This window comes from Bombus vosnesenskii, unplaced genomic scaffold (assembly GCF_011952255.1).
Source record: "Bombus vosnesenskii isolate JDL3184/JDL3185 unplaced genomic scaffold, Bvos_JDL3184-5_v1.1 scf7180000013286, whole genome shotgun sequence".
Classification (NCBI taxonomy): domain Eukaryota; kingdom Metazoa; phylum Arthropoda; class Insecta; order Hymenoptera; family Apidae; genus Bombus; species Bombus vosnesenskii.
Window position 1 is genome coordinate 414,880 of NW_022882939.1, and position 23,148 is coordinate 438,027.

A 23,148-nucleotide genomic window follows, 5' to 3' on the forward strand; every position below is an offset into this window, starting at 1 on the left:
TTCTTCTAGGTATTATTTATACCTGATTTGTTTTATTCTGGTTTTAAAGTACGTATTTCAAAAGTTCAATAAATTCTACATTTCGTATCTGCGTTTCATGCAATCAGATAATTTGAAAATATCGTAAATTTTCTAGCTATCTTCAGGAAGTGCGGTACACGAAGAAAAAGAAGTTCATTATATAACTAAATACTAGGAACCTCCATAAATTTCTCCTGGAAATATCTGCTTACTTTCCCCTTTCACAACGTGTCTACCCTTTTCACGATTTCACGGTTAGCAGGTGCATCGTGGTTTTTCAAAGGATCGCTCGTAAAATCGAGAATGGATTCTGGGGCGACATTAACAACAAAATGTCAAGAGTTGCAGGTCGTCCGAACGCTAAGCTGAATACCGGTTATTCTCGCGCAGCTGTCGAATAATGTCACACATGAAATACGAGTACACTTTCGGGCGTCAGGACGTCGAAGAGAAGATGTCGAACGAATCTTGGGGGAAATGTCAGAGAATCACCACGGTGCGTGACACGAGCAGAGAAAATATTTACGTAAATATTTACGAGCGCCTGTTGTAGGGAATTTATTCTTGCCAGGGCGTTTTCAGGGTGCATGAACTCTGGCCCGTTTATCGTCGTCTGTTCGCTACATTTGCCAATCTTTAGTCGAAACATGCACTTCCTCTCTCTCTCTCTCTCTTTCTCTCACTCTGTCGACTTCTCGTCATCGACCAAGAAAGATTATAGGAGGTAGAAGGTATTTTGGCAAAGAATTTTTCCTAATATTCGCCTAAATATCGTTGTTTAGCGATATTTTAGAAGATAAAAAAAAGTTAGAAATTTTGGAATTTAGATCGTCGCTTAAGTTGCTGATAGAAATATTTAAATAATTCATAAATGGAAAATTTGAGAGAAATTAAAAGTTTCTTATTATTATTATTAATGTGGTGGAGGGATATTTTGTTAAAAAGGAGAGTACATACTTACGATAATAATAATAATTTGATAGAAAGTTTTCTTTCGCCTAATTCTTTAACTTTCTAATATACAGATCAAGCCACATGAAAATTCTACACTTCTCACCAATGGCCATGCCAAAACATAATTTCTCTACTTGGCACGAGATCAAACGAAACAATTTACAAGCACCGGCAAGTAGCCCTTTTTGGTTCACACGACCAACGCACGAAACCAACGATCTTCCAGCCCGTTCGTAATTACACGCGATCGATAACGACGCTGTTCGCTGTCTAAATTAAGAATGTTTTCGCTCGCTATCGGGCCCGTTGCGTTCCGGTAATTTTATTTCCGTGTTTCGAGCTGGGTCGAGAAAAGTTACAACACGCGTCGTGAGTAAAAAAGATAGGGTGATGAAGATAGGGGGAGGGAGCGGGTACTCTTCTTATCTGAGAGACGTGGTGGCATCGTTCGCAGCATTCGAGTCGACGTGATTAAGTGCGTGCGTGCGTCTGCGAGCGCAAGCGTGTAGGCGTGAGCATGCTCGCGACCGTGCGTTTACACGCGAACCGAAGAAGTCGAGGAAGATAGTCGCTTCTAGAAGGAAAGAGAGACGATGTTTTGGAATTTAGAGAGGAATTCGCGCGTGTATCGTCCGTTTGTATATTTATTATTCGTATTTACTCAACACAGTTCTTCCTATGTTCCCTTCTATTGCGTTTTAGCCGCTTAGCTAAAATGCTATAAAATGTTGAAATCTCCTAAATGGATGCGTTTATTCTCTCTTCGTATGTTGATACGAACGATAATTTTCGATTGAAGAAACTTTGAAGATACGTATATATTGAGTTTGAAATTGTGTGTTGTATCAGGCAAAGATTCTAAAATTAGCATAAAATAACAAACATGTGCAACTCAAGGATTTAAAGAAACCGGATTTATCGTGATTCTCTTAGTCGATGATCCAGCAAAGCGGAGGGAAGTCTTGATTACTGTGACATCAATTTTTATTTAATACAAATGTTATTTCAAAGTTGTCGTGAACAAAAAATCTACCAACGTAGAAGAGATCGCTATGCGGTATCAATTTCGAATTGCTAATAAAAATGGTAGGACATTTTGCATGCTACAACTAAGAATGCGAGTTAAAATCTTTATCTAAATTTAATACACATGGATTCAATAATATATACAACACACGCGCTCGCATATGCTTGAAGATTTAATTGATGTGATTTAAAAAAAGATATACATAATCCATCACCATGATATCGTTCGTCTTCTCGTTTGTTTTTCTTCTTCAAAACGTGAACGTGACGCGAGCGTTATTACGTGTTGATTACGTAAGGGATGAAATATTCCATGATGCAAATTTTCATCCCGTAATAATGACTTTTTAAGCTCTACATACTTACGATACATGTTTTGGGACACATTTTAGAATACATATTTTATGACAGATATTTTAGCAGCCTCTATAGACGAGTTTTTGAATTTTTCATCTTACGATATTCGATTCATGAATTATTTTTTATCCACGTAAATTGAGAACGGAAATGATTAAATATTTAATTGCAAGAATATCGAGAGTACTATCGTTTCACGACGTTTCAAACAGTGCTTGTTGTTAGTCGAAGAGAAATTCATCCATACCTGATTTTAATTCAATGCCAGTACCTTAAAATCTAGAAATCTCCTTACATACGATAATCTCCTTACAGACGGTATCTTAATTTTCTTCAGACTAAGAAAATTAACCATCATGTTATTTAATGTTTTCTCAAAGAAAAAAGTTAACATTAGTCGCGCATAATTTCTTTAAAGTATTTATACTCTTTTTAATTCCGCTCTTTTTTAATTCCTTCTCTTTTCAGTTTGCTTAATTAGTTTCGGTACCGTTTGATATATAAAAATTACGAATTCTACGACTCAAAGATTCTTGAAATTGAACTGTCACAATTCCTTCGTTCGCAGTTTCTTTCAAGTTAATTTACGCATTGAGAAGTTATTTACAGCTGGTACAGAGAACATTAAACATGAAATTTATGTTTTCAACGATTTTCTGTAAGTGCAAGCTCTTATAAGAAAATCACGCCTAATACATTTTTTACTAAACATTTCTTTAGTCCTAAGAATATTCTGCAATGATTTTCTCGTCATGCAACATTTTATCCACTCCTATGCGAAACTATAGGAATATAAAACGCACATTTGAATTTTTCTTGCAGGCCTTTTCTAATAGAGATATAAAGAAGTAAATAATTACAGCAAATGAAGAACATGGCCGAGCGCATGAGTAGTAGGAAGGTTCGATACGTTTCAGGTGATAAAGTTAAGTGGCTGGTGTAACTTAATAACCTTTGAATATGCATTCGAAAAGAGGAAAGTATTTTAGGAGAAATTTGACTAACAAATTTCATCGAACTTCTGCATCTTGCGACGGCTTCTTGAATAAGCAAATTAAGACGACACGTCTAACTACGTAGCTTTCTTTCTTATAGGTTTTCTTAGCTTGTACACGTGTTTCATATTGCTTATAATTCATGGTTCCTTTATTAATCTTGTCTCGTTTGGATAAATTCCATGATCTCAACATTAAATTAATCACAACGTTTAAACACGATCGCTGTTAGCAGAATACGAAATAAATATTTAACGAGTAAATTAAAGTAAAATCTCGAGTGACAAAATTTATAATTTCGAATTATTGTTCAGCGGCCAGTATGCGAGCTGTTTATTCGATTAAATAGAATTAAATGTACTGTGGTCTGGTTTTATGGCTGGTCACAAATAGACCCCTCAGAGGTATAGTTTTCCGAAAGCGTGAAGTTTTCTGGCTTGGCGATCTTCCAATTGTTATTTCAACCTGGTTCTCTTGTGTTTTGATTCTTAGGATATTAGACAGGTGTTGGTTGATAAATAATTACAAACTATATAGATGGTCTATTTTCTGATAACTTTTTCGTTCCTAAGAATTGACGAACTATCTCTTAAGAATTGTATATATTTAAATAAGAACAACTATCGAAAATCTTTCGTTATGTGCGTCCTTTGAACGTGAAAGGAAAGTTAACTAGAAGAAAAGGCTTTACAACCATTGATACACTTCTAGTATATTTTAAAAGAAGATATTCCGAGGAAAAATATGTATGTACAAAATATTGCTTCTTACTTTGCAAAATATCTTATACTCGGAAGTTACGCTCTTTATTTTATGAAACTTTCTCTTTCCCAATGGAATGCTTATATTATTGCGTCATTAACATTTTCTCCATGAATTTTAATATCTAAATAAGGGACGTATGAAGAGTTACTCCCCCTTTCTCTCTTTTCAATAAAGTTTCAGCGTAGTTGAATATTTAATCGTCTTTTCATTCAAGACAGAATTGACTTTGGTGATCGATAATCTACGTATAGTGGCATTGTTTTATAAAATTACTTGTCTTTGTGCTACACGTATGAAAGATGCATTTGATATGGAATTGAATTTTTAAATTGCTTTCCTACGAACTATAGGGCACGTGATTTACCATCCCTTTCCACTTGTAATCATCCCAGCTAATCGTCTTAACCGAGTCATTCGGAAAATCTAGCTTAGGTTTCCGGTATCGAACATCATAGAAGCAACATTGGTAACAAAATTATTAAACCCACGATAGTATTATAGAGAGAATTTAAAAGGCCAGCTATTTCTCTATATAAATTGTTAACCAAGTGACTCGTAAAATTGAACCGAAGTTGGCGATATCGAACATGATACAAGCAACGTCGATAACGGAATTAATAAACCCTGAATGAAATCGTGTTTCGAGAGCAGTCTCATCGATGGGAACATGGTAGCCGCGGTTTAGACGGCATCGAGAATGAAGGAAATAATGAACTCGGTCAGAAACAGTCCGGCTGTGTCGTTCAGGCCGTGTGACAGGTTAATTTCGCTGGACGGGAAGGAATTGGAGACCAGCCGTTTTCGCTATTCCCGGAGAAACTTTGATCGAGAATTTTGCCACATGCGGTTTGCGGCCAACAGGTTGGTCAGTCACCTCGAGTCATGTAACACGGCGAATTGGAGCACGATTCGTGCCAAATTTAAATCTCGACCAAACTCCGACCGATACGTGCACACACGCTTCCTTTCAGCTCGTTCAGACCGCGAGCTTGTTCATTATTCCTTTTGGACAACAGTCCGCCGACAGAATAGTTGGCAAAATGGAAAACTCGAAACAATCGCGTGGCTCATCGAAATGCACATTCGCGAAATACAAACGCGTTTTCTATTCCTTTTTTCATTGAATTTAATGCACTTTCGTGTTCAATTTGTACGAAAACGCGATGCAATGGGATTTTATGGTTTAACGCATGCTTTACGCTTGGTCAATGTTTGCGTGTCTTTTTGTTTTGTATTTGATGTTGATCCCGACTATAATTGGACGCAACTTTACAAAATAACCGCGGTTTTAATAAATAACTTTTATTCCAATTTTTCTCTCATGTTATTAAACGAAAGAATTTTTCATATAGAATTACAGCGAAGGATATTACGCGTACCAATATTAATTCTTTGATATTTTGCTCAGATTTAAGCAACCTTTGAGTGATAACAAATTTCAATATATGGAAAAGGCGTAATAGTGTTTAAGTATAAATTACTCTAACTACATCAGGAATCATATAGCTTTACGCGAATAGAGCCTAATAGTTAATTAAAATTCTATTAGATGTAGATTTTGAAATATTGAAAAGCTCGTCTAGTCGACCATTTTTTTGCGCTGTTCTGTTTTATGCTATAAATAAATTGAAACAAAAAAATAAAAAAAAAGATGAATTGAAAAAGTTCCGTCGCATTTCCAGTGACTAGTTTAGTATCCGTTTCAAACTATTGCAACGGATAAGTTTTCATTACGCTATAAATGATGCCCCAGATAATATCCAAGCCAACAAAGGAACCCATAGAATTCCATTCTGTCGCTGATACAATAAAATAGAAACAAATTTCCATATCGCTTTACAATCTACTTATATTACTTGGAGGATTGACGAAGTCTCTTTTCGTGTAAATTAGCAACTTCGCTCTTCGCCACTTTTAATGACTGTTATTTCCACCGGAAAACACATTAAAGACTCATCGTGACGAGAAACGAGGCCCGGTGGAAACTCGGTTTTGCGACAGATGTCGAGCGGAACCAAACGAAAGCCTTCACCTGCTTCATCGTGCGTTCTTCACGGGTCTTCGAGGGCGTCTCGCACGATTTCCGCCGGATGTGAATTCGTTAGACAGTCAAGAGACCGCGACGCTTTGTCAGACGATAGCCTGACCTCTTCGAACGAGAAGAGAATCGATGGATAGAACGATTAAATCGAGGGTCTCTTACTGCGCGTCTCACGCTTCGCTGAGTCCAGTATTCGAGATCACGAGACCGTGTGATTTTAACAGGGAATAGGGTGAATCTTTGAATGCTGAGAAATGGAAATTCCAGTGGATAAAAAAGGTATTTACCGGGAGAACCTTTTAGACTGTTGAGACGTATTAGGTCGTTAGTTGTCGAAAGATAAATGCAATAGATATGTTTTATGAGCAAGCAGAAAGGAGAAACGTTTGAAAACAGTCGAGAAAATGAATTTTTAAAAAACGAGATTTAGCAAAATTAACGATATTCCTCGTAAACGAAGTACGATAAATAAACATTATTATATAGTTATGTAATATTGGTAAAAAGTTTTTTAGACATCGCCATAAACTTCTACACACAGCTGTAAACAAAAACGAAAGGTGATACTTTTAGATGTTTAACGAGCTGCAGAGTTAAGGACAGCGAAGAAAGTTTTTAGACGCGAGGAGAATACAGTTTCTGTGGAACGGCTGGTGTTCGTTACGTGTTCGAGAATTCGGACGTCTTGTCGTTCTAATTTGTTCAGGGCAGAAATTGAATACACTAGACATCGTCTGACCGTAAATGGGAAAAAGAGAAGCTTTCGATGGAAGAGGTTGTTCCTTCTGCGTAATTTAATTTGCCGTCGTTCCCCCGACGATGCAAATAAAAGGAATTGTTGCTTGTACCGGAATAATCCCAATTGGTGAGACTTGTACGCGCGAAATTAAGATCGATGGGAAGGGAATTGGCGAGGTCTTCCTGTTCTATTTATTAATCATTAATGAATCGTGCTTCCCGGTAATGCAACGTTACTGCTTATACATTGGTAGATTTATGTAATATGATTTGACAAACAGGTTGCCCTAAGTGGAAAACTTAATAATAAGAAAATTTTATAATAAAAATTGAATGTGTTTCAGCATTTTCCATAAGATGATTTTAACTTTCGATTAATATAATTGAGCTGTAAATGATCTGCAAGAGTTCAAATTAAATTGCTATATTTTAGAGTATTGCAATTTGTGTTGTGTGCTTCACATGATACAATATGCATTACGATGATACACAGTACAGGGTAAAATAGAACGCCTTAAAATTAAATATCCTGATCTAATACCCAAACTATTACAACTTTATAATCCAACGATACCAATTGATAATTATATATCGTACGAAGAAGTTTATAGAGCATCCTATACAACGAAGAGAATATCATAAAATAAAATATTTCGAAAATTTCGAAGAAATCTCAGTCGCATGAGTATACGTGCCATGATCTTATAAGCGTCTGACCAAATACGGCCTCGCTCTACTGCCTCACCATGTAACCACAGGTATCGATTCGCACTCCTCGCTCGACGACGAGTCGCTGTTTCTACTACTATCGGACCAAAGGGAGAAGTCCTTGACTTAATCGTACGACGTAAGTTAGCAATCCTGGGTGTTGGTGACGTCGTTGTTTCGTGGTTCTCGCCTGAAAGAGCCAACCACGACACCGAGATACTCGGACTAGACATGATAAACACGCGGTATCCTGGGATTAACACGTAACCCGCATTGTCTTCGAGCAAGTCCTTCATCGTGCTTGAAAGCACGAACGAACGTACAGTTGTGGACAAAAGTTTAGAATTACTGCTACCGAAATAAACATATTTATGGAATATGGGAATTTTCATGAAAAAGATTAACAATTTCGAGATCGTCGGTTAGAATAATCGAGTGATGCTTTATATTCGTGTAGATTGGCGTAAAAGTATTACAGAGTCTTACAATCTGTATTAATCTTATTAATTCTTATTTTATCATTAATGCAATTTTCGATTTTTTCAGTCTGACTCTCGTTTTAACAAACAAAAAGACCTTGCAATGCTTGCAAGAATACGAATCATGCGTATCACTGAGAATTTTTTCATGTTTTATTTAACTCGTAAAAATACAATTGGATCGAAAATAACTGAAAAAAACGTAGATTTTAATTAGTAAGTCAAATTCTAATAATAAAGAATTTTCAACTTAGATCTGCGGAAATAACTTTACAATACATTATTCATATAAGTAGTATAAATACAATAATATAATAGATACAATACATTTTAATTCGTATAAATAGCGAATTAAAATAAGTTTCTATAGTTGTAGATTTTTCTAGGCAGAGCAAGAAACAGAAGAGCTGATTCGGCACAACAGGTTTACCAGTAAACTAAACGCTGCAATTTGTTCGAGACCGATCCCCTTATTAGAGAATCGGCAAAGAAAATTGGATTCAATAAAATGTGGTCCACCATCTGTTCGACCAAGTGTATTTTTACCTCGTCCAGATAATACAGTTATCAAATTTACCTTATCGTTCAACAAAATCTCGGGCTCCAATTTTACGAAATAAGTTTTCAAATTCTCTCCAAGCTTTCTCCTAGTAAATTTCGATCACATTTTGTAACATTCTAAATCCTATACTGTCTGTTAGTAGGTAAAGGAAAAAGATCAAAATTTCACTTTCGAAATTCTCTCCTCCCAAATTTTATTTTTATTGATTTTTTAATAACGTGTTAGAAATATCGACAGGTGTGTCAGAACTTTTTCAGATTTTAAAAGCCTAAAACCGATTTATATTGGAAGCTAAGATTTTTTACTGTTTCAAGCTTTTAAAAATTTCAATAAATTCTGACGCGTTTCGCGATATTTCTAATCAATGATATGCTCATTCGTTAATAAGTCAAATATTTGAACTTTGTTCGAATAAAGATAAACATTCAGAGGAATGAAATCCGAAGATGATTTTGAAATAATTCAGAATAACGAAACCTTGCTATTTACTTTGCCTATAAAATATAGAATAATCGATTGGCTTACGTAAAGTTAATCCTCTAAGTTTTATTAGGAAATTAATGAAGTAAATTTACGTAATTTCAATAATGATCCTTAAGAAATCGGTCCGTTTAATGTTAACATTTGATTTGCCATTTTGCCTGAAGAGAAACGAAATTTCATCTGAACAGGTTGACGAAGCTCGAACGGATTCGAAAATTTCATTGCACCAGACGCGAAACTTGCTCTGACAAATTGTGTAATGACTTGTTAAACCAGTTGGACGTGGCTTCGCGTGCCTCATTCGTATCCAACTGTACGCCGACAAACCGTGAAGTTTGGCTACAACTTGCTGTATCTTCGCCGACGACACGACACGCCACAATACGCTAGACAACTAAACGATGTACCTGGTTGTTTCCATTTCCGTCACCCGACATCGGTCCACGCTCTTGCGCAAACTTCTCCGATGAACTCTGACAACCTTCCTCTTCACATTGTTCTTAGAAAGATTGTTTTGATTATTATCCAACGTGCTGGTCATCGTTAGAAAGTACTTTCTGAAAAGATGTCTTGTCACGTTCAAAATTAAATTGTATCATAACAACAATATAAAGTGACACAACTTATCAACACATTTCATCTTCATAGTATCAAATCTTCGTAGTTACATGAGATTACTACCGACTGATATAAAATTTAATATACTTAGACCTAATTAATTACTACATAAATATTGTAACAAATACAAAGCTGTTTCAATTACTTTTTATATTCCACAGTCACTGTACATCATTAAGATTTTCAGCCAGACAAATTAACGCTCAGCAACCCAATTCAGAACACTACTTCTATGTATTTAACAAATGAAAAAGAAAAACTGGTTTTCCACCTGCTCGACGTCACACGACACGTAAAACGCTGGCGATTCCACCGAGGGACGTTGCACAAGGCTCGATCTCTATCGAGGCAATATATCTCGAAGGTGGAATCGTTGATAATCGAGATTCAAAGAGCGTTATAGTTGGCTTTAATGCCTGGTATTTAGATCGAGGCACGTTGTGTCCATCCTCTCTCTCGATCTCTCTTCCTCCCCTTTACTCCTCTCCTTATCCATCTCTCGAGCGCTCTGTTCACATCATGCACACGTATTACGCGAACACAGCCGCGTTCCAGGTGGATGATAACCGTCGAAGACGCCTCAGGCTTCACCTTGACGTGTTCATGCTCCGGTCTTCTCGTAAACTTTCTGGTCCTCTCACACCCCCTCATCCTCCCCTTTCTTCTTCATCCTCTTCGTTACCGGCCTTAGCCGCCTGTCAAACATCCAAATTCGATGGATCGCTCATTTTCCATCGATAATTACCAATTTCTTCATCTGCTTCAAAATTATCCGGTTATCTATGACGCGTCTTCGCGCTTCTTCTTGATTATTTGTTCGCCATATGGATGCTTTTGTAAGTTTAGATGAAATTGTTCCTCTTTCTCCCTGCATATTGCTTATTCTCGTTTAGTCGCTTCTTTCATTGTGACGTTTTATGGTTTTGTGGAATAGCATAAAGTAAAGGAATAGCGATAAGTTTTGGTGGTATTTTGTTATGTAATATATTTGTTGTAACATGTTCCGTTGTTTTATTATGATACAGCAGACTGAGGATTTTTATGGATTTGCGGAAAATTTCAGGGGGCAAAAATGCACAGCATTTATTCAAAGTACTCGTACGTTATAATATATGGTAGGAAAAACGAATGTCTACCTAGCTTTCATTCTTTGAATTGTGTTGATAAAAATGCACATTATGGACGTAAATATTAAAGAAATCAAATAAAGAAACTAAATAAATAAAAAAGATGAGAATATATAAACAAGCTAAAGAAACGGAAGATGACATCTACAAAAATGAAAGCATAGTTATTGAAGAAAGAAAAGATTTACAATAAAACGGAATATTCCGCATTGCATAATTTTTATATTTTCGTCTTTTATCCCTATTTTCCTCCTCTCTCGATCTTCACTCTGTTCTTGAACATCTTGTAAGACGTATACGAGTCTCGCTAAAAGTCTACAAACTTATATCTGTCAATGTTCTCTCAATTTATGATACACTTTCTTTCTGCTTCAATGTTGAATAGATCTGTTTTAGAAGAGATAGTGTTTGCTGGTTTTTTACCTCGTCCTTTATCATGCCTTTCTTTATGAATGTTTTATAGAAGATACTACTCGTTTAAGCCGTCACTTATTTTCGTAGAAGAGCTACGTTTCATTTGACCGTTATTATCTCTTCGTTGCTTTTCCGACGATTTTACGACGTCTTTTACTCCTTTTCTGTTTCTTTGTGACGTTGGGATTCTCTTTAGCAGTTTGTTTTCAGCTACGAAAGTACTTTTATTTCGTTGCACGAAGTTTCTACACGCCTCTATGTCTTTATTCGATATATTTTATCGACGTTAAAGCATAAAGAAAAGAAGACTAAACAATAAGCGTATTATTCTACGGTCAAAGAAACATTCGTAGAACTTATTCCAACATACAATTCATTCTCTACATAGTCAGATTCTCACCTCATTTCTGACCTCAGCGGTTTTGAACATCCTTTTAGAACGTTCTTCTACACTTTCGTTTTTAATCCAAATTTGAAACAAGAATCGTAGACAAGTCTCGTTTTAATAGTCCGTAGTATTAAATGTTTAACACGATCTCAATAGCTATTGTTTGCCCTTTGTTACACAAAGACCTCATTAAACAGCTCGTACTTGCAGAATATTTCAACGAAATGTAGTAAAATTGCATTTCATCCCTCAACTTTCATAATTCTAAAAGTACGATACTATAAAAGGACGTCACGTTTTAACGCCATCGTACTTTGAAAATATTTCAACACCAAAATTCCATTCTGTCCTCCATAATTTAAAAGGCACCGTAGAACTACATTTTAACAGCTCATACGTAAAATATTCCAACGAATTGCAACATGTCGCTCATCTTCGATAATTCCACAACAGCAAACCTTTTCCTACTTGATCTCCGTCTTGCCAAATCCTGCGCGTTTAATTACCACTACTAAGTTCCTAACTCGTTTCCTATTCATCTTCGTCTCTCTTTTCCAACCCAGCGCCATTTCTTCGCCATCTTTACAACTCGCCATTTTCCGCTCGAACAACCCGCAATTCTTTCCATTTCCACTTCTTCCCGATAATAAAATACATTTAAACACTTTTGCTCCTCTCAGACACTTTTCTTTAATACTGCCACCCTCGTCGACGCCTTAACCCTTTGTTATTTTCTCGTTGATTCTTATCCCCTTTCTTCTTATGGCCCTTTCTTCATTTTCCTTATTTCTTTTCTCTTCTTTTCTTCTTTTTCCGTTGACTCGTAATTTGCCGCGAAGAAGCTGCAAGCGTCGCATCCAGCTCGATGCGCCGGCAGATACGACCTTTTGCGAGATCGGCCCGCTCCTTCTTCGGGAGTAATAAGATCAAAAAGCCCGTCACTGTTACACCGGTGGAAAGTTCCCGTCTCCGCGAGGCATGTCTCGCCCCCTCTCGCCTCGACCGGGTGGCTTCATGCAGAAAAAAATGTGTTGCTAATGGTACATCATGTTTTCGTGCATCTCTTCTCCATTTGGTTCTTTCGTTGAATCAGATATAAACTCGGTACGTTAAAATGCACACTATTGACCGTGAGTATTTATTCAGATGTCTACTGGTTACATTTGTCGAAAAATTCTATCAAATTTTAGTACAGTTACTATTTTCCATTGTACAATACGCGTATGATGGAAATGGTAGAGTAGATTCACTCTACTTAGTATCATTCAGATACTAGAGTAGATATCAGATAGATAGTATAATAAATATTTCATTTGTTTTAATATACTTAATTTGTATTAAATATAGAAATGATCGATGATAGTACTTGTGACCAGCGATGTAGATTCGAGTTTTTTTTAAAAATACTATTTGTTGTCGTTTATGGGGAATATTTATAAGTTGGAATATAGGAAGCGCGTAAAGGAAGGAAATGATTATTTTAAGTAATTAAATAAATGTTTTATATTTAAATATTTCAAATTTTTACAAACGAAAGTCAAGGAGCAGTTCTCGAAAAAGCCACGTGAAACGCGCTATAGAACAGATTTAGCGAGTTACTTAATATTTTTAGTGAAAAACTGGGTCGATCTTCTTAGTCCATCATTAGTATTCTTGCATACCTTCCCTGAACAAGAGTTTCGCCAACTTTTTCGCTGCTTCGTGATTAGACGTTCGTTGAATTGGTTTAAAAGCGGAATTTATGAACGAAGAAAAAATTTCTTTCTATAATTTATTTTACCTCGAGACTATAAAATTACGTAGCTTAGTTGGCAATAAAAAATTGCAAAATTGTGTAATGTTGCAATCGTGTAAAATGTAACATTAAGAGCGTTAAAGCGATCTTTCGCAAAACATGGAATTTAAAAGTTCATCTGAAGAGTAACGTGGAACATATTCTAGCTATTATTAAGCCCTGTATATGTTCGTTACGTAGCTCAGGATAGCAACTCGCTAGTTCGCAACTTCGCGACGACAGTTTTGGTGAAAAGTTGCAACTTCATCGAGCAACATCAAAGCGAAAGCCGATTAACAACAAGGCTACGGTATATCAAAGGATCTTTAACGTCACGAAGTGCGTGAACGTGCTTCGCCATTCCAATACTTCTTTCATTTCACAATACACTGTCTGCGAAACCCCTGTACGTACGCTTTGAAATTTCAACGAAATCTCTTCTGTTGTAATCGCCAACTTTCGTTTCTATAACGAATCGATACTTTTCGAAATTTTGAAAGCATTATGTACTGATACATTCTTTTCATTATTTACTCGTACGTAGATATTTATTTCAAATTGTTTATTATCGTATCTAATTCAAATTAATGTAAATTACAACGGAGTACCTGCATTTGGTAGAAATATAATTTTTATAAATTTATTCGGCTTTTTTGTTTCCTTTTAAGCATCTACATTTCGTCGCAGTACTATCACATATTTTTACATTTAAAATGAAACACATAAATGTCATGTACGTTATAACGAGTACAGAGTTTAAAGAGATTTTACGTTAACTGTGTGATCGCTACCAAACGATACTGCCATTCTCTCCGTTACAATTAATCCTCATTTATATACTCGTAGAATCATTCTCAGCCTTCCGAATCCTAAACATCGACTCCCAGCAAAACGCGACACTCCTCAGCCTCCACTTAACCAAACCGTGTAACTCTGGCGGATAACATCGCGAGTGCAAGTTGAGCAAGCGTGTACAGGGCTTTAATCAGGAACAAACGCGTGCACGTCGCAACGAGTTCGGTAAAAATTCTGCTACAATTCCCCGGAACGAGATTACGGTAATTACCTGCCACGAAGAGCAACAGTTTCATTACGGATAAGGCAGCGTGTGTATCCGGTGTCCATCGTCTCTCTCTTTCATTCGCGCGCCTCCTTCTTCTTCGCCTCTTTCCCTTTCTCTTTCTTCGGCAAGCTCCTCTATGCTTTCTTCAATGACGGAACTGTCCTTGCAGAGGCTTCGTTCGCGTGTTGCATTCCGCTGCCCTCCGGAGAAACCGCATTATCATGCGTCAGCCAGTGAACGAACGAACGCGGACCTTCGAACATTGCGCTGCTACAGATGCCGCGATGGAATTTTAATGAGATCTTATCCGACGTTCTCGGTGAATCTAATTAAGGGTCGCCGAGGCGGTGACGGGACGTTGGACGGATGGTTGCGAGAGCGTGAGAGTTTCTAGGAACACGCGAATCGAACGAGTTCGTTGGAGGGCGGTTCGAAACGCTACTAAAGTGGATTATGGTCTGTTGCCAAGGTTTGCAAGGGTTTGGAGCTGGTTGCTCCGAATTCCGATTTCGCTTTGATGATTAGGAGAGTTCGAACGCTCGGTGTCTGCGCGTGGGAACGGGTTGAGAGTTAAAATAGGAATTGAGGTGGAAGAAAGAAGGTTAGTGGAATTCTTTGTTTTCGTTTTTGGAAAGGTAGCTATATAAGATTGTAAGACAGTTTCGTATGTATCTATATCGATAATAAAGGTGTAGATAAATGTATCAAAATAGCATTCAAATAATAAAGTTTATATAACGTTTGTAACACAGTTTGATAAAACGATTCTGTAAATTGGAACTTTGACTTTTTGTCGATAACTAAATTTGTTGACTTTTCCGAATTTATAAGTAACAGGTACATAAATTTACACTTGTCAATTGGGAATATTAATCGATTATTAATTACACCTCTGAAATGACTTAGAGAAGAATTTAAAAGCTTATTCTCGTAATAGTGAGAATTGTATTTCGTTACATTCAATAACACGGTAAAGTTAGTAGCAACTTTGAAAGTAAAGATGGATTACTCTATAGGAAGGAGGAGGATATAAATAATTGATAACGTCTTCGAGCTTGCATTGCTACTGCAGTACGGTTAGAGTGTTCGTTGCGTGATTAATTGCTTTCTAATCGCAGCGCACTTCAAAAATAACTCGAGAAAGTTTATTCTCGTTCTCGCGAGGCAATTACCTGAAAGTAATTATCCTCCGTGTAAGAAGGCAGCTGATTGTTTCTCATCGGCCGTGGAAATCTCCGTTTCAACGAAAGTATAAATTCTAGCATAATACTATCTGATAAACGTGTTGTCTGTCCTCTTGTCAAATTAATATTCTTATTGGTAGCATTATATATTCAACAATTAAGAAATTATTTTTAGCATGTAATTGTATGCCTTGACCCTTTTTCATCTGATATTTCGATGCTAATTCTCTGCTATTAACACTTCATTTCACACGACGTTCCTTTGATTTTATCTGAATAATGATCACGAAGCGTAAAAAGGAGAGAAGATGGGAACGAAAGGGACGAAAAAGGTGTTCCTTATTACGCGCAGTTTCTTATTCTACGTAAAAGCGTTTAAACTCCTGCAATTTGCGATTTTAAACGACTTATTCTTATTACTTTTCGTTCTTCGATACCGATCGAAGAGAACACGGTTCTTTCCTCCTCTGATCGTGTTGATGCAAGCTCGTTAAGTTAACTGCATTTCCCAGGAAGAAGCGTAGAAAAGGGCATTGACTCGTTCTCGGTAATCCCGTGGGTGAAACATTCAATCCCGTTACTCGCCATGAATTTTCACTCATTTAGCGTGTCCAGCAAGCCGAGTTTGATAATATTTTTATGTCATATTGACCGAAATTACATTTCCCTTTTGCAAGATTTACGCAATTTACAAATTGGTAGTTATAGATTCTGTTTCAGATCTGTGTTCGAATATCATATTACCACGGGGTAGAGAATATATTAATTAAAATTTTAATGCAACGTAAATATAGCTAAATCGAAGTATATTTTTTGGAACAGAATAGAAGTACGGCGATATAATATAATTAATATGCAATTTTTACTGCAACTCTACAGAATTTCTACAGAGTAGAAGTACCCCAAATAGCGCGATTATAAACCAAAATCGCTCTTCGTAGATCCAATCATCGCCGTAACAATATTTTAGATTAGATCACAGATTGCAGTAATAAACAAGTAAGATTCGAATCTAGACTATTTCGATTAATATATTTTCCTATTTTCGATCATCTCGAACTTGCAATAAAAATTCTTACTTGCCCGTGATGTTGTCTAAAATAAAAAGAAAAGAAAAAAACAAAAAGATGGAAAAGCAAGAATAAACGAGAAGTAATTACAAGTAACAAGAATCGGTGCACGAACGCTAGTGATGGAGGATTTAAAAATGAAGAGGAACACCAGGGAAATGGCATTTCCCTGGAAATTTTTTCGGGATTGTTGGGTGGTCGAGCACGTCCACGTACGTGTCCATTCGCGACGCGAATTTGCCTGGCTTTAAAGTACTTCCACCGGTCCAATTTTCCGCAAGAATGTGACACGTAGCAATCTTGGTAACCTCGGGGCCCCGGTGCACGATTTATTGGCTACCGAGTGTACCTTCAACGATTTATCTTTCCCTCTCCCGTCTCCTCTTCTTTCGCACTTATTTCCTTCATACAACATTCTCTTTTTGTTTTTTCTTCTTTTTTCTTTTTTCACCGACTCTCTTCATTCTTACCTTTTTTCTTTCCATTTCCTATCTTTTTATCCGAGTCTTCTGTCCCTCTGTTACTCTCTTCCTTTTCCTTTTCTTCCTTCTTTTCTCCCTTTTTCTTTTTCGTTAATACCTTTGTCTTTCGTCGTTCTTCGCTCGCATATTTTTTTTTCCAGGTACTCTCCGGGTTTCATTTGTTTCCCCTGGTCTATCCCTTTTGTTGCTTCGCACGAGCTTCCGTTTTCTTCCGCAATTTCTTCCGACTTCTTTCCGAGCTTTCCCCAGTTTCGTTTCTTCTTTTATCTTTACTCGTGCACTCGTTTCGAATCCTTGGCAGCCCTGTTTACACGCGTTTCATAATTTTCTACCGTTGTTACCGCGTTTGCTTTGCAGCTTCCGCTACTTTCTCCGATTCTTCGCTTTCTTCGCCAACAGTAACGTCCTTTCTCCTCTCTTTTGTCTTCACATAATTTTGCTTCTAATGCGACTTAATTGGAAAATTCTCGATCGATTGATTTATTGTCTTCATCGTTGAAGCGTAATATATATGAACTGCAGATTCAGTACATTGACTTCGGATTTGCCAGATTTTACAAAAAGTTAACCTTTCAGCGCTTAATTAAGAATTTCTATAATCATGATATTTTAGACTAATAAAGACAAGTTCATTCTAAACAGGTGGATTTGAATTCTTGAACAGATAAGCGTGATATATTTTATTTCCAATAGAAATGCGATAGAGATCCATGAATGAAGAAATGATATTTAACAGATTTCAAATTTACCAATTGATAAATAAAAAGTTAGACGATTTAACAAAAATGTCTCGTTCTATAAAAAATTCTAAATTGATATATTTTGCAATTTGTAATTTTATATTTTAGTATTTGATATTTCTTCATAATTCTCCACTTCCCCTTTACGAGGGTTATTTCGAACAAAACTTTTTCAACATAGAGTAACGCTAGAAATAAAATTTGACTACGTTTGATTTCAATGTTTATGCCAAGTACAGTATAAAACATAAATAATTACTGCAAAGAAGAATTAAGCATATAGATTAAACGATCGACATTAAAATTAATGAATTACAAATACAATAGAATAGAACAGAATAGAATGCGAAACGATGGAACTATTTAACTAAAACACTGATCCTTACTTACAACAACTTAAATATCCATCTCGACCCCCTCGAAAACCTTCCACAACCTGACGCATGCTATGAAAGCGTATTAACCTACTCCAATCCGATTCCAGCAACCCATCGTGGTAACCATCACTTCGAATTCAATTCACCGACCTGGTGTCCCAGAATTCAATACCCGTGGACTCGTAGCCACGATATTTCGTGCTATCGACAATAGTCGACTTATCGAGGCTAATTAGGTCTCTGAATAATTAAACGTAGAGATTTCCGAGAGGATGGCACGTGCAAACTGATACGTTCTAAGCGTTTGCGCTGTCTATGGGAATACGTCTTCGATTAGAATTCCATAAACGTAGAACGTTTAATTGACAAGTTTTAATAGTGTATGCGGTTATGGAGAGGAAGATATTCTAGGAATTTAGAAATTTAAATTGTTGTCAGATGTTGTTGCTTGGATTTCAAACAGCGAAGGTTTAAACAAAATAGAAATCGCTTTCTGCGCTTCAGATTTTATTACCATCAAATAATTATTTACCAGTAAGAAACTATGTGCGAGTTTCGTTATTAAAAGAATCCTCGTTTTTGGATTTAGTTTTACCTAATAATAAAAGTAATCTTTTAACAAATCATGCGAGATTTCCATGCACGGTTATGATCGCGTTCATTCTTATAAATCATTCAACAATTGTAAAATATTTACATATCGAAAATGTGAAGCACAGAGAGAAAATGATTTTCATACTATTTAAACTATTAGTCTTTCGAATCTACACATTGAAATCGTGAAATAACTAATAAGCTTTTGAAACACTTACAGCCGGATATTACAGCAAAGATTCCGATATGTTCCAATTATTCCGGTCCCAATAATAATTGGTCCAAAATGTCGAAAACATTTTAAAGAGTATAAATCCGCGAATGCAAATCTAAGAATTAACGAAGGCGGCGACTAGATTCTATGCATAGTTGAGTGGCACGAAATCTGCTGCTAGAAACGAAATACTAGGCGATTAACCCCAGGCGGCAATTACTAATTATTACGGGTTCCGCTGGCGTAGCCTCGCGATAAGATATCAAAGGGCAGATGCAATTTACGTTTCCCGCGATTTTGCTTCTGTTTTCGTTCGTTCGCCGTGCATTTCATACCGCCTGCAGGGAAACGAAGGGGAACGAAGATTCCCAGCTGCTGTCTGTTGCTTTAATCGAGGTATCACCGCGATTAACGTGTAATTGTGGATCTGGATAAAACGAGGAACGTCGTTGATCCATCTTGAAAGGAATTCTCTAACGTTTAATCATTTTTGTTACATAAATTGCTTCGCGAACGTTTCAAAATCTGATCCTTTTGATAGGTGAACATTTTTTACGATAGCAAACTGGTTCCATTCTAATGTTCTAGAATGTATTTATATTTTATTAACTAAGTCCAGTGTCGGATTTACTACGCGTTCATCTATTCGCGAATTCCTTATGGTAAGCGATTGAACGAACGATTTGCTTCAGCGCAAGTTATTCATAAATAATTCCATAATCCTTAAAGACTCTGGTGTCTGGACGAGCCGCGCGTTGCCGGTTTACCTGCAGACCCATAAAACCTTAATCCACTGCAATGATTAAATAATTAATTCTAATATATTGCAAGGATGATAATGCCCGTATCTCGATAAATAATAAATCGGTAAATCTCCGAAACAATAAGGTTGGAAGTATTCAAAGAACCAAAGAAAATGATAATACAAATATTAAAGTTTTTTAAAATCACACTATCGCATATTGTACACAACCGCGTCCTAATTATCTACTCTAATTATCTACTTTCCTAATATTTTAACGAATGATAAATCAACAAATCTGCGGAAGACCAGATACAAGTAATCGTAGCTTTTTAAATCACGTCGTCATGTATTCAACGTATGGATAGCATCGCGTCCCTGCGAGACAAATCCTCAAAATTGAGCTACATTTCCCGCGTTATAACAAATTATACGACAACGAATGTTCAACAAATCACAAGAAACAGAATAAAAATGATACAAATATCACGGCTTTTTAAATCATCCTGTCACATATTCGTCGTGTATCATCGACTTCATAAAAGGCAAATTTCCAAAATTTAGCATTCTGTAGAAGGGGAGAATCGCCAGCGGAGCCGGGTACTGGACACACGGAGTATCGAAGAGCGTCGTGGTACGTCCCGGGCCGCAAAAAGGAAAGAAAACCGGGGATCTGCAGGTGTAACGCCCGCAGCGACCGGGTGATAAAATGCGCGCGGACTCTCGATGCGAGGAGGGCCGGTGAAACCTCTCGCGATGCCCCGGGCTCGATAAAAAATGCAGTGATCACGTTTCGGCAGAGACTTTGGAATCTCCAATCTGCCTGTGTGCCTCTCTGATTCGCACATTGCGTCCACCTCTATCTTTTTCTTCGTTCTATTCTCCGATCGATCGAAAGGCAATCGTTTCTTCAATGGTTTCTCGATGCACGACACAATTGCAGTGCTAAAGAAAGAATTGGACAAGCAGATGCTTCTGTTTTTGTTTTTGTTAAATGGATATCCGAACCACTTGCAGCAGTTTTCTACAGTGATTGGAAAAAGTATTTGCCCAGACCAATATTTTTCAGTGTAGCATTTTTTTTTCTTTATCAGGATCTACCTTTCGGTTTCGTAATATCGAACTTTTGTAGTCGTGTGAAAGTTCCACTAAATGATACAGTTTAACGTAGCTGGTTGTAATTGATTACTATGCAAATACTGTGACTGTTAAACTGGATGTCCAAGTGTAAAGAATTGTTAAAAGTTTATTTGTGGATATATATTTTGATCTTCTATTACTTGTTTAATAAAGAATTCTTTTAATATCAACAATTACCAACTAAATGATCTTTCATTTTTATCTATTCGATGCTTCATACGTTTCTTCGTTATTTGCTATTTTACTGCATTTACAATTTTAGAACCTCTGACTGTTAATTTGCCGCCTGGTAATTGCCGCGACGCTTTATGTGAACCAGATGCGATCCTCGGGCAGGACGACCGTCAAGGATCTATGCTACCCTAGCGCGGACCCATCATAAACAGTGGGCCTATTGTACAGTCAGGGTACTTTAGGACCCCACGGAAAAGACTCATAAATCACGAAACTTCTTCATTTTATGCTACATCTCAGGAAGACCGGACACGCGGGTTTCCCCAAGCGTAAGGTCACCCGCTCTCGAACCTTCATGAAGGCAGCCAGCCCATCCTCAAACATACGTCTTTACCCAATGATTAGTTAGGAACAAACTTGAAACACACCCACCACGAATCTTCCTCTACACAGCAACATCCCCAAGAAACACTCTTGCACCAGTATTCTAAGAGTCAACATATAACAGTATTCAGTCAGTGACCATTATATTTAACAGGACAGCCAGTGAACTAAAGATAGTTGTATTCAGAGTAGTGAGTGGAACCCAGTGAACTAAATGACAGTAGTATTCATAGTATTGACTGGAATAAATAAGATGAACTAAGTTTCGTTCTTTACATTTATTATAATCCTCCACCTCGGACGCTAATAACGTTCAAGGGTCGCGATACCAACCGATCAGTTGTGCCTGACTAGTCGTTAGTTAGTTGAGTGTCGCAACACTACTAGGAACGTAATACTTGTCGATTCTTCTAAAATTCCTAGCAACTCTCTTTTTCAATTCGACACGTGTTCCGAATTTACATATCGTTTGAATATTTAACAATTTCAAACTTATAAGCTTAATAAAGACATATTAGTTCGTCTCTCAAATTATCAATCCATTAGCAATAAATTACATCATAGTATCTACATTTGCAAGGAAACCAATGTATAATTAAAATTGATTAATATTTGGTAATATCTAATTCCATAATTATAAAAGTTTTTGATTAATTTAAATATATAATAATTTCATAAAAAATCCCCAGTTGCTTTCAGCCGTATTTCCAATTAAAGTCTGATCGCGTATGACGACGAAACAGCATATGGATATGACAGCGAAAAGGCAAACGTGCCGAGAGAAAGCAAGGATATGTATGCGCTATTGTTCTTAATTAAAAGTTTAATTGATAACGAGGGCTGATTTGTTAATTTGAAAATGCGATTATCGGCCGTTGCTAATCGAGATCACGGTGTCATTGAAACTGCACGTAACGCGAAGTGCGTTCAATGCATATTGAAACGAAAATGCGTTTCATTGATGGTTGAGCAATTACGCTCTCGCGTCACTTAACAATTGCCATTGTCTTTAAATATCTCAGTATTTCTCCCTATTTAAATTCCTGTTCGAGCACACTCCATTTCGTTTCGCGTTTGATTTTTGTCGAAATAAATTAAAATTCCTAACGAGGCTTACTTTATTTCTCCCAAAAAAGAACATCGCTTTGAAGCAGATTTTATGTATTTTGATCTGTACTGAAGTTAGGAATTTTTTTATTGAACGTTCCTTTTTTTATTAGGCATTTGAAACCTCCATGGAGACTTATTTATGTTGACGTTAGAATAATTTCGTAATTACAAATGTTTCTTCATATCGGTGTTTTTATAGAAGTTGTTTGCTGAATTTAGGATAAATAACAATTAATATTGCATTTTCCTCGAATTAAAGAATTTCTATTAACGAATACTGGTCACGAACTTATGGCATTATTAATTTGGTAACAAAATTGATATAAATGGAAAACACAATGACAGAGCAAGAGATGAAAGACAAACATCAAACACTATACAAAAAGCTGTTATCAATCTACCGAAGAAAGGAAACAGTGAACCA

At 36.6% G+C, this 23,148-nt stretch overlaps 1 protein-coding gene across 2 annotated transcripts in view; it reads left to right on the top strand.

The window, feature by feature from the left end:
* LOC117232324 (mannosyl-oligosaccharide 1,2-alpha-mannosidase IA) overlaps positions 1-23,148 on the top strand; it is a 241,561-nt gene that overhangs the window by 58,852 nt on the left and 159,561 nt on the right. The window lies entirely within an intron of this gene.